At 38.8% G+C, this 13,231-nt stretch overlaps 2 protein-coding genes across 8 annotated transcripts in view; one reads left to right on the plus strand and one right to left on the minus strand.

Moving 5' to 3' along the window:
• Positions 1-13,231, plus strand: part of LOC126284279 (dynein axonemal intermediate chain 7-like) — an 828,882-nt gene that overhangs the window by 462,930 nt on the left and 352,721 nt on the right. The gene's annotated exons all lie outside the window — the stretch shown is intronic.
• LOC126284278 (toll-like receptor 13) overlaps positions 1-13,231 on the minus strand; it is a 213,424-nt gene that overhangs the window by 181,306 nt on the left and 18,887 nt on the right. The gene's annotated exons all lie outside the window — the stretch shown is intronic.

Consider the following 13,231-nt stretch of genomic DNA (forward strand, 5'->3'; position numbering starts at 1 on the left):
GTTGCAAGTAACATTATCTCCATCCTCTGTAAAGTGTTGACAGCACCATGATTTTTGTTTTCGTGTGTCCATATTGATTTGAATAACAACTTTACTTGAATGAAACCTGAGACATACTATTTACGAGCACAGCGAGCAGTGAGCGTGTTTGTCTAGCCGCGGCATACAATTCATAAAACAACAGTGGCACGGCGTATGTTGTCGCAGCCAAATGGCATGCAGCGGCACATGCCGCCGAGCAGTTTTTTGTGAGTTTCTCAAGAATTGCTTGAGAACTAGAAGCTCGAGGAATACTCGGTGTGCTCGAGTCGCCATGCCTTGCATTCCCTTAACTGCATCTCCCATTTTACTGCAACTTACATCCTTCTGGATCTGCTTAGTGTATAAATCTCTTGGTCACCCTCTGCGATTTTTACCCTCCACACTGCCCTCTAATACTTAATTGGTGACCCCTTGATGCCTCAGAACGTGTCCTACCAACTGATCCCTTCTTCTGGGCAAGTTGTGCCACAAATTTCTCTTCTCTCCAATTCTATTCAGTACTTCCTCATTAGTTACAGGACACACCCATATAATCTTCAGCATTCTTCTGTAGCACCATATTTTGGAATCTTCTATTCTCTTCTTTATATATGATTGACATAAATACTAGAAAAGAGAAGTCAATTTCTCATGTATACTAAGCAAGCAGAAGCTGGAACTGCCTCCCTTCATTGTTCAAGTATTTCTGACACCTATTCAGGAAACTGCCCATTACACTTTGCAGTTTCCTCTGAGAAATGGCAGCAATTTCTTGATGAATGTTTGTGGTAAGGTCATATAAGTATGTGAATTTGATTTGTACACTTTCTCTTTTAATGCATTCTGAGATAAAAATTGCAGGGGGTTAAATTGTCAAAATGAGGAGGTTGCCTGCTGTCAGTGATAACACTCTCCTGAAACATTTAATGAATTTCTTGTAATGAGAAGTTGGCCGGATGTGCTACCACACAGCCCTGGTAAAGGTTCATGAAAGCATGTTCCCTCTCAGTTAATTGGCCAAACAAAGGCTGCAAAATGTTCTCCACATATCTGTTACTGTCTAAAACTGTTGTTTATTGGAGAAAAAATAAGGCCTACTGTTCACTCACTACTAACAGAGCACCACACTCCCTTTTTTTTTTTTTTTTTTTTTTTTTTTTTTTTTTTTTTTTTTTTTTTCCCCCCCCCCCCCCCGAACCTGCAGGAGTACTTGTATACTATGTTTGGCTTTTCACAACTTATGTGGAACCATGATTCATCCAAAAACAAAGTTAGGTGATGGTCAGTTACTCCGACATGCACCCTAATGAAATACAATTCACAAAACTGCAACCTTTTTGCAGGGTCACCCAGTTTAAGTCTTTGCATTGCAGTTTTTTTGTATAGCTCTCTAACTTCAGTAACATTTTAGCCACCTGAACAGACCCATTGGAAATTCCCATTTTTTGAGAAAGATTTTGAACTGATTTTCTAGATCTTTCCAGAGCATGCCCAGTGTTATCCAGAGTATCTTCTGTGAGTATTAAATGTGATTATTTATGTTTCCTGTCAAGAACACTTTCCCTTTCATGAAATTTATTTATTGATCAAAGAATCATACTCCAATTTAAAACTTGATCTTCAGGAAACTCCTCTAGAAATAATCTCCTTACTGCATGCATTGATTCTGTATGCACATATGAATCATGCATCAGTACTCTTTGGACAATAAAATACTTGTATTTCGCCATTTCACTTGAAACACTTTCACCCCATACACTGTATTGCGTCACCTAACAAACAGGTGCTAGATGTGCAAGATTTCTACACAAAGAAAAGCCTCACAGAAGAGGGGAAATACAATTTCCACCAATGCAGCCACTGGCTGTCTGCTGGCAGGATAACAAAATCCCTGCCTGGCACTTGTATAAAGGATTTATCACCGTGCATATTCAGAACAGAATTCAATCTTTTGGGCTTCCTTTTATGTTTCCTTAGAAGTGATACATCACAATATACACTCCATTTATCAGCAATCGTTTTAAAGTAACTGCTTGCCAATATTGAGCACTAATAAAGAAGAAACTGAAACACAAGGAAGCCAACTGTGAACAACTACCTTGATAGTTGATTTTTTCTTCTTTTGTTTGTTTCAGTCAGATTAGAGCACTGTGCTGTACAATTTCAGTGAAGCTGATTCCATGTAAACTGAACTGCTGTCATTTTGTTTGTTCTCTGAGAGACAGTGGCTTGGAAGGACACTGGATACATACAGGGAAGTTATCATTTTCAGAAAAAAAGGAATGTTACAGTGTTAACAGTCAATTCAAATAAGAGCATCTACTGACCAGATCCATGAAGTAAAATGTCTTTATTAGCGAAAAAATTTCACAATTTTCAAATGTACCCAAATTACTGAGTGCATGTAGAAAGCTGAAACACAGCATTGAATGCTATTGCTTCTTTATATACTTTGAATTTGAACACCAGGTTTGCCAGTTGTGACACTGAATATAGTGTAAAGGATATTCAGACAAAAATAAGATACCTGAGAATAGTCTTCTGGCAGTCCTTGATGTACATTAACAACAGGTGTCAAGAAATTAATATTTTTTGAGTTGTGGGATGAAACCACAAGGAAAGCAGAGGAACTGAACATTGCTGTGCCAGTTTTGCATAGAAAAAAGAAGATGCCAAAACACTATGATGAAGGTAGTGACCCTCCTATGTATGAAATGTGAGAGGAACTGTATAGAAAAATATTTTTTGAAATAATTGATGCAGTCATGGATTCACTAAATTTTAAATTTGAAACAAATGTTTTTGAACTATTTCAGAACTTGAAGCCTTTGCATCTGTCAAACTGATGCTGATCAAATTCTGCAGTTCTACATGACAAACTTTGATAAAGAAAAGTTTTACTGCATAGGGACATGTTTCTAGATGTGTGCATAAGGATGAAAGAAGAACTGGCTAACTTGTCAGACATCACCAATATTTTAAGCACAGAAAACAATGGTTCCATGTGTGAGTGAAATGCTCACAGAATTTGTGAATTTGTGCAGATGATTTTAACTGAACCTGTACTTCTTATATCTTTGAGCAGTAATTTTCAACACATTGATGAATATAGTCAACAAGTACCCAATAAAGGTTGAGTGATTTGGCAATTTTGCATGTTCATAAAGAAATGACTAATAATATTGACATTACCAACACTGCAAACAAACTCACAGTGAAAATGACAAAGAAGGAATGTGTTTTATATTGAAAGTCAACATGTCATTATTATTATTATTATTATTATTATTATTTGATGCATTAAATTAGTTATTTTGCAGTTTCTGTTCACAACAAAATAATATAACATTGCCTCTTACTTTCATAGTGCATGAAAACTGTTTAAAACATAGAATAGACAGAAATACAGCACTGCAGTTGGCAATGCCTATATAAGACAACAAGTGTCTGGCACAGTTGTCAGATTGGTTACTACCGCTACAATAGCAGGTTATCAAGAGTTAAGTGTTATAGTCAGTGCATGAGTGATGGGGCACAGCATCTCCGAGGTAGCAATGAATAGGGGATTTCTCGTATGACCATTTTATGAGTGTACTTTGAATATCAGGAATCCAGTAAAACATCAAATATCCGACATTACTGTGGCCTGAAAAAGATCCAAAGAGAATGGGACCAACAATGACTGAAGAGAATCATTCAAATTACTGCAGATTACAATGCTGGGTCATCAACAAGTATCAGCATGTGAACCATTCAATGAAACATCATTGATATCTGCTTCTGAAGCTGAAGGGCCACTCCTATACCTTTGTTGACAGCACGACACAAAGCTTTATGCCTTTTCTGGGCCTATTAACACCGTCATTGGACTGTTGATGACTGGAAACATGTTACCTGGTCGTATGAGTCTCATTTCAAATTGTATCGAGCAGATGAACACCTTGCAACGTGTTGTTCAGAAGAGATCTCCTACCCCTCATACTCTTACGGATTTATGGACAGCTCTGTAGGATTCGTGGTGTCATTTCCCTCCAGCACTACTTCACACATTAGTCAAGACCATGCCATATTGTGTTGTGGCATCTCTGAGTGCTCACTGGGGTCCTACATGATATTAGGCACAAGTACCAGTTTCTTTGGCCCTCCAGTGTATTTGTGAATTAAAAGTAGAAAAGGAGAATTTATGCAGAAAGAATCAATTAATGTTATGATTACATATTCTGAGTACATACATTATATTAACTTATCTTTGTAATCCAAACCCATCCAAAACAGCCCTTTAGGCCAGGACCTGTCACAGAGGCCTTTGTCTTGGTGAACACTTCGTCAGTGTATTGCTTTGGTCCCAGACTTGCTCCCGGTATTCATTTCAGACTGAGTTTCCCACAGGAACATATGGCCTTTGGGACTATCCAACTACATTTGCATCCAGGTTTGAAACCATTTCTCTTGCATTTAAACAATGGAAAGTCCAGGTGGAATATAAACAATTATGGAAAGGATAGATTGAGACTCAGGCAAGACAGCAATCAAGTGTTCGAGGTGTGCTTGCTTGTGTAAATGCATTAGAGTTTTTTCTTTTTCTGATGAAGGCATTGGCCAAAAGCTTAGTGTGTAATAGTCTTTTCATTGTGCAACTCAATGTGTCATCTTTAGGGTCTCTTGTGGTTAAGTCAGCCAAATTATTGACTGAGCTAGGGCCTCAGCCTTATTATTGTAATGTGGCAAAAACACTGTATTAGAACTACCACCAATCAATTTTTAATTTGCTTGTACATAAATGCAAATAGAGACAACATGAAGGTCATTATAATAAGAACATGCACACGAAATTATGAGTCATAACAGTTTAACCATGAAGCCCTCCTTAGTCACAAAAACATTAGAGTAGCTGAGAGCCCAGCATGCTGGCATATAGTCAGCTGTTTGCACACAGTGCAGCAGTTGCTGCTGCCTCTGTACTGAGTGAGGCAGGCTCTTAAGGCCAGCCATGCAGGTGTGCACTCCTTAATTATGCACGATCACTGTATAGGTTTACAAGGCCCACCTTCACACTGGAGATGTTCATGTCTTCATCAGAAGGGAACAATTACTGGAACAGGTGTCATGCTGTCACAGGAGAACATGGTCTGAAATGGTGCAGGCATGGACAGGCACGGTGGCCACTTCCCTGTGACAGAATGTAAGGGAGCACCAGTGATGGAGGTGCTGCACCCATGTCCACATCTTGGCACGCACTCAGCAGCGGAGGTGGCAGAGAAGACAAAAGCAGCAGCAGAGGCCATGGAGATGGAGGTGGTCGAGTGATAACTACTCTACCCAGCAGTAGTGGCATCGATAGTGAAGACAGTACAGGAGCCAGAGGGGATGCTGGAGTCAGTGTGGATGGCGAAGGCAGTCACAGGGGTCTGTGGTCAGTCACATGTGGGCAGAGCTGGTCATAGTGTGGAGACACCAAGCCATCAGAGGTCATATGATAGAGAGTTAGTGGCCTCTCCAATGACCAACAACTGCCAGTTGGACACTGTCCAAACTCGCGGGCCCAGATGGCAGAGTCCAGACAGAACTGTTGTGAGATGGGTGCCATCAGGTGGCTGGGAGTCAGCCAGAGCATATGAAGCAGCATACGGGCTAGCAGCTCCACTGGGCTACGGTTGTCGACTGGAGTGAACCTCTGGAAGCTCAAGAACCTATCAAGGGCTGCCTCAGAAGAAGACTGCATGATGTATTTTTTCATCTGAGTTTTGGAAGTATGGACCACCTGCTCCACCTCACCATTTGACCATGGGTGCTTCCCAGTATGGCCTGGGAGTTGTTTTTGCACACAAATGTGAGGATGATTCTAAACGCCCTATTGTGTATGCTTCCAAACCCATGTATCAGACATAATAATGCTACACCCAGATTGAAAAAGAAGCCCTTGCTGTTGGGTGAGGGGCTATAATATGTTGAATGGCACTCTTCACACAAAAGTCTCCAAAATCCCAAGGCACAAATTGTGGTCTATTGTCTGTTAAAAGCGTGTATTGTAATTCTTCCCAGGAAAAACCTTTGTGAGGGCTGTGACCATAGTCCCCATGGATGGAAATTTCTAGAAAGCATCAACTACTAGAAGCCAAAAGGAGTTAAGGAAGCAACCCACAAAATCAGCTTGAATACGTTACAAGGGGCACTGGGGGGACAGCTCCAGGGAAAGACAGGCGCTACCAGCTGAGACACACACTGCAGACAGGCTGACACAACTTGTGTGGTTTCATTGTCAATGCCTGGCTAAAACATGTGTCAGTGGACTGGCAATTTTGTATGATAAATACTCCAATGGTCCAGGTGGAGAAGGCACATGATGGTCTGATGCAACATGGGTGGGATCACAATGCTGGGAGATAATGATAGAGAGCATACTAATTGTGCAAAGGATCTAACATCCAGCTTTGTAGTTTAGCTGGCCAGTGGTGATGGATGACGTGAAAAACCTAACTCAAGACAGCATCAGCCATGACAGCTATCAGAATTCAAGAACTGGTGATAGAAAAACCATCCACAGTGTTTTGGCCTTTAACATCTAAATAGAAACACAACAATTTATCCTGATTAAATACTGGATCAGGGCTAATCAGCAATTGAGTAAGCTCATCAACATTAGCACCTTATGCTGTGGGGCAGCAGTGAATCTCATAGTTATAAGATGACAAAAAACAGAGCCCAACTTTGCAGGTGATGGGCCACTTTGCCAGAAGAGATGTTGTAGGATGGAAAAGAGAAACCAGATACTTATAATCAGTAATCAAATAAAATTTAGAACCACAGAGGAAAACATGAAATTTTTTGAGAGTGTACACAATAGCTAGGACTTCTTTTTCAATCTGTGAGTAGCACTGTTGTGCCTGATTCACAGGTTTGGAAGCACACACAATAGGGCATTTGGAATCATCCTCATATTTTTGTGCAAGAACAGCTCCAAGGACATACTGGGAAGCACCCATGGTCAAAACAAGATGTTAACTCAATTGGAAGATAACTAAGTAAGGCTTCAAATGTAATTTTGACTTTGACAGAATAAATGCACACTTGCTGGCGGGGCGACCAGAGAAAAGTAACAAGCAACCTTATAAAAGAAACCTTAAAGAATCTGAATCACTGTGGCCACATCAGAATGAAATTTATGGTAGTACACAATCTTTCTGAAAAAGTCCTGCAACTCTTTAACATCGATAAGCAGTGGCAAAGCTACAGTGGTTCTGACATGCTAGTGTAAAGGCTTGAAGCCACCATGCAAGACTTCAAAAGTGAGATAGACAATAGATGGGTGAAACAAATTGCAATTTGTCAAAGTTACATTTCAACCTGGCAGCCTAAAGACATTTCAACTTGGCAGCCTAAAGCACCATGAACAAGCCACAAAGGTTCTGAAAGTGCTCATCTGTAGAGGAACTGGAGATCACGATATCATCCAGGTAGTTAATGCACCATAGCAGGGAGGCCATGAGTTGCTAAAAAAATCATTGGAGAATAGCACAGGCACTAGCTATGCTGAATGGCACATGCTGGTGTTGGCATAACTCAAAGAGGATATTCACTATGAGGATATGTTTAGAATCATTATCCAGAGTCAGTTGCAAATTGGCTTTAGACATGTCTATTCTGGAGGAATATTGGCCCCTGGAAAGCCAAGCTAAGAGTTCATCCTCCTGGGGTAAGGGGTAGGTATCAATAATAGCCTGGGAATTTGAAGACTTCTTAAAATCAATACATGTTTTGTGACAATTACCAACTGAGTAGACCTCTCACTTGAGGAAACAGGCATGACAACACCCAAGAATGTAACTCGATCAAGCTCCACTTTGACTTGCTTCTGTAAGGCAATGGGGATGGGGTGGGTTCAAAGAAAATGGGGGCATGCCACAAGTTTCATTGTTATGTGAGCCCTGAAATTAGTAGCTCAGCCTAAACTTTCCAGACAGTGATGAAAATTCCAAGTGTAGTGTGCCCAGTTGTTGGTACAAAACTAATTCCATTAACACATGCACTTCATCAAAAACGGAGAATCAAAATATTTTGAAGGTTTCTAAGCCAAGTTAGTTTTTAGTGTTGGCATATCTACCACTAGAGCGGTCAAAGGTCAAACAATTGTTTTATACAAAATGAGAGTAGAAAACTGTCCCAACATGGGTATGTGATGTTTGTTGTAACTCACCAACTAAGAAGAGACAGGGGAGAATGCCAATGACCTGAGATCCGTAAACCAAGTTACTGCCACACTCTTGTCTATTTGCATTTGTAGCATCTTGTCCATACACATACATCAATATAAAGTTTTTTTGGGGCTACCATCACTTGAGAAACACTGTTACATCCATGTTAATGTCTGATGCAAGAGACTGAGAGATGCATACAGATACAATATGACCCCTTCCCGCTATGATTGCACTTTGGCCAATGCTTTGGTCATGCAGCCCACTCATTTGAACATAGCAATGAGGCCAAGATGGGAGAGGGGCAGGCTTCTGCTGCTTCTACTTGACACGGCAGTGCCCCATGAAATATGGAGACCACAACTGCACAGCAGCAACATCACCTTCCCGACAAGCTAATTGGCAGTGGCTGAGAAGGAGATGTACCAGTCATTACTTTACACCAAGCTTCTATCTGATTTCCTGCTTCCCTAGATACTTAAGAAGAATGGGAAATTTTCAAAACTTCTGCGAGAGAGGGATTTTCACATTGTAAATCATATTCCTGAACTTCTATGTCAGGGGCCAAGTGTATTATAGCATCATGAACCATATAAATCAGCAAGTTCAGTGAGCTTCAGTAACAAACTGTCAAAGACAGCTAAGTCCATGAAGTTCCATTGCCCACATTGTGTATGACTGTTGTGGTGGAACTCCGTGAAAGCATCAACATAATGAGTATTTTTGGATTGCTAATTAGAGAGCAACTACCACATTTCATCAAAAGAGAGACTAATAGGTACCTGCAGTGGAGACAGCTGACACAAAAGTTAATAAACACAAGGACAAATCCATGTCAGAAGGAAAGGATTGCTCATATTGGGGTGAGCAAAAACCAAAAGCTTGGAAATGTTGCCAAAGACGATTTCTTATCATCCCAATCCTCCTCAGTATCATCATGTGATCCCTGGTGCATCAACTAAGCTGCCAAATCGTTTAGTGCCACAGAGAGGGCCTGCTGCTGGCTGATGAAAGCTCACAGCTTTTCAACGACAAATCGAGGAATGTCTTCCATTGACATGTTGGCCATAGCAAACCAAGAAATGAAACACATGTAGTAGAATACCATACTCATCACCAACATAATTGTAATGTTGCACAAACACAATGTTAGAGGTTCTATTAACCAACTTTCAATTTGCTTCCACATAAAGGCAAATACAAAATGGTTCAAATAGCTCTGAGAACTATGTGACTTAATTAGAAAAAGCACATGAAATGATGGGTTACATAAATGCACAGTTTAACAGTGAAGAGTTCACAAAAACGTTAGAGCAGACAAGGGCCCAGCATGTCACCTTATAAACAGCTGTTTGCACATGGCACAGTACTTAATGTGCCATCTGTGTGGAGTGAGGCAGCCTCTTTAGATTGGCTGTGAAGGCACACACTGTTTAATTATGTGCACTCGCTGTATAGGGTTACAATGCTTGTAGTACCAGTATATTTTACTTCTGCACAGCACAGTCCTTTATGGCATAGGCAGTGTTCTTATAATATTGTAAATAGAAAATAATCCTTTTAACAATATTGAGACTCCCCTGAAAACATACACAACATTCCACCATTGATATGCACTAACAGTTGGTATCCATGGGGTGCAATGTCGTTTTGGATGATTAACAGAAAGAATTAACTATAAGAAATATTTGTACATGATGGATGCCAAAATTGTTGAATGTTACCTAAAGCAGTCATCAAGACAAAATTCTCCAGAAAAGAAAAATAAGTAGAACAGTGTTTCATATGTTATTCAGATATTGTAGATGAACAATTGCTATATCTAGGAATTTATATCCATATTTTCTGATAAAAACACATATCACATGCCCACAAAACACATTGCATGGTCTGCATGTGAATGTTACAAATGTGAGGTTATTTCCACATCTAATTTCTACAAACATTCAATGTAACCAGAGCACTATTTATTCAATCCATGTAGTTTTCAGTATTTTCACTAGGCATTTTTTGTTACAATAAATGTTTTCAAAAGACAGATCCATCTCAAAACTACAGAACAGCTGCAACAACCTGTGAAGAAATAAAAAATGGCAGCTTGGACAGCTCAGTGAATAACAGTTATAAAACATTCAGACTTTTTGGTGAAAACACAAGAACCTTGTTAATGAAGAAAAATAAGCTTCTGATATCACTAAAGGAAACTGAAAATCTGAAGGTATTTCCACACGTGTGCTATGCATAACAGAATATCATTTGGAAGCCAAAGTAACTGTATTTATCTGGGTGCATCTACTAAAGTTCACATCACTTTAGTGTAGACATAATATAAGGAAATTAGTAGAATAAAGTCCCAGTCCATAGACATCAATGATTATAGTGTTGAAAAGCTCATCGAGTAATGTATTTTAGTAACAGTTTTGGAAAGATGCCAGACCACATTTCTGACAGTCTACTATCTACAACCCAAAATAATAAGACATAGTAGAAACAATTTGGAGATGATTATATGTCACTATTGATTTCATCTTGGAGAGCTCTGATCAAGGGCACTTACAGATACTGATGCCCTGCTTTGGTTTTATCCTTTCAGTAACAGTCTCAACAAGAGTGGAAAGACATAGTACAACAACAGCTGATAATTTGTTTCTAAATCTGTCTTTCATGGAATAGATATGAGTCACATAATAATTGGGTTGTCTGGCCATGATAGTCAAAAGGCAGCAATAAATTATTCCCATCAATCAGGTTAACCTAAGAAAAGAAAAGTACAGTTTCAAAGAACTGTAAATGCTGAGTCAATTACACTATTCAGGGAAAATTTATGGGATCAAAAATGGTACGAAGTCACTTAGGACACATGACATATGAAAAATTTAACTATTCCCTTTACAATGAGTCAGAAACAATTATTGTGAAAGCTGAGTGAAAGAGTTATTAACATCTAATATCCACATATCTTTTTTTAAGGGAGAGAGAGCCTTATTTATTGCAGCAGACTAGCACTAATCAAGACTTGAAGACGCTCTATAAGCTGTATTTACAATTCTCCACTCTTACATCAAAAAGTCAAGAACTTTGCACTATGTGCAGACAACTAAACATTCTAAGCAAAAGACAGGGACAACCTGGAGAGTCATTAAGAATGAAATAAGTAAACTTGAATAATACTCAATTCCCTGATAAAACTAGCAGCAAAACAATGATATTCAATTCAAATCATTGGCCACTAAATTCAACAAGTTGTTCCTGACAGTTGCTGAAAGCACAGGGACAGGAAATAGTCCATCAAAGGCAGACCCTCTAGATTTATTTAGATAGGTATTGCATAATTCACTATCAGACAGCAGTTTTGCCAGATCAGTAGTTAGAGATCACAAACCTTACTTGGTTACTAAAATCCAGTGACACGTCTGGCTACAATGATGGTATTTTAACCAAAGTACAAAATTTTGCTTTGATTTGGTAGCAGTTCCCTTGATTTACCTTTGTAACCAGTTTTTTTGGGTAGCTTACAACGAAATGCTGATCAGCTTTCTTAATATAACCTTTTAACAACAGCTTAGTTTGCATTCCATTAAGTCTTCTCTGCTAAGAAATATCCTTATAAGCTCAATTCTTGTAGAAGTAATCAAAAAATAATCACTTTGTTTGCATTTACTGTTAATCACTCTGTTTACATTTTCTCTCATCCTGCCAAGACCTTCAGCTGTCTCAGACATAAAATTCTAATAGGGAAACTCAAATTTTATGGTGTTAATGGCATCCATCGCATGTGGATGGAGCCTTATTTTAGCAACAGAAACAGAGGATCTTATTAGCAAATGAAAAAATAGGAATAAGAGTAATATCAAAGTGATGTAACATGAAATATGGTGGCCCACAAGATTTAATGCTTGCTCCAATCCTGTCCTCGCCCTACATAAATGGTTGTGTGAGATTTTTGAAGTTTCTTCAAAACATGTAATTCTTGTTGATGATACAAGAACAGTATTTCAGTATAGGAACTAAACAGCCAACACTAGGCACAGCCAGGAGAAAAACAGAACAGGCTCACAGCTGGTTCACAATTCATAGTCAATCTTACAAAAAAATGTATTATGCAGTTCCAAACAAAAATCATACTGAATTTTATCATTTTGAGAATATTGAAGGAGTAATCTGTTTTACTTGCTAAAAACATTCAGCGGACTAGATAACATAAATGTTTATTTAAGACAACTGGTTTCATCAGACTTAATTGTCATCTTCAGGTCTCAAAACTCTTTTTGTTGTGAAACACATTCTTGTACATTGGACCTCAGGGCAAGTTGTCATGTGGATAAAAATCAGCTGCATACATTATCTTGTACGAATGACCATGTGCATATGTATATCACTCATGATGCTTGTATGACAAAAACACAATACACAGTAGCACATCTGTTTACATAAGCTGGACATTGTGTCCATGTGTGCTACTGTGTACTGAGTTTTTGTCATGTAACATGTGCTGTATGTTTTTAAATATTTTAGTTATGACAAATATTTCATAATATGCTGGTTTTTATCCACATGACAATTTGGCATGGGGTCCAACACAAAATAAACATCTTTTGTTTTCAATAAAGAACTACTGTTGCATTCTAGGCTGTTGAATGATTTTAGCAAATAACGATACTTACAGGTACCAGAGGTAGAGATCAGTGGGTATACACTTGATGAAGGTCCATGTATGAAGTTCCTAAGTATCCAGATGGATAATAAACTGTCACTCAAGGATAAGTTAACCAAATACCTCAATTTTCCCTGGTTTACACTTAGAAATAATCTCTCATTATGTTGACAGACATGATTACTAGCAACACTTTCATTCGAAAGTGTACAATCTAGGACAATGCAGCTAAGATAAAAACGTATTTAACCTTCATATCAGTGCTATAAAAATTGTGTAAAGCTGGTAATCAAACATATCGCATTTGTGTCTAGGGCTCAGACTGGAGTTTGATACATTGTTACAAAGCTCAGTAACAAGTTCT

Source organism: Schistocerca gregaria, chromosome 8 (genome assembly GCF_023897955.1).
Source record: "Schistocerca gregaria isolate iqSchGreg1 chromosome 8, iqSchGreg1.2, whole genome shotgun sequence".
In the NCBI taxonomy this organism is placed as follows: domain Eukaryota; kingdom Metazoa; phylum Arthropoda; class Insecta; order Orthoptera; family Acrididae; genus Schistocerca; species Schistocerca gregaria.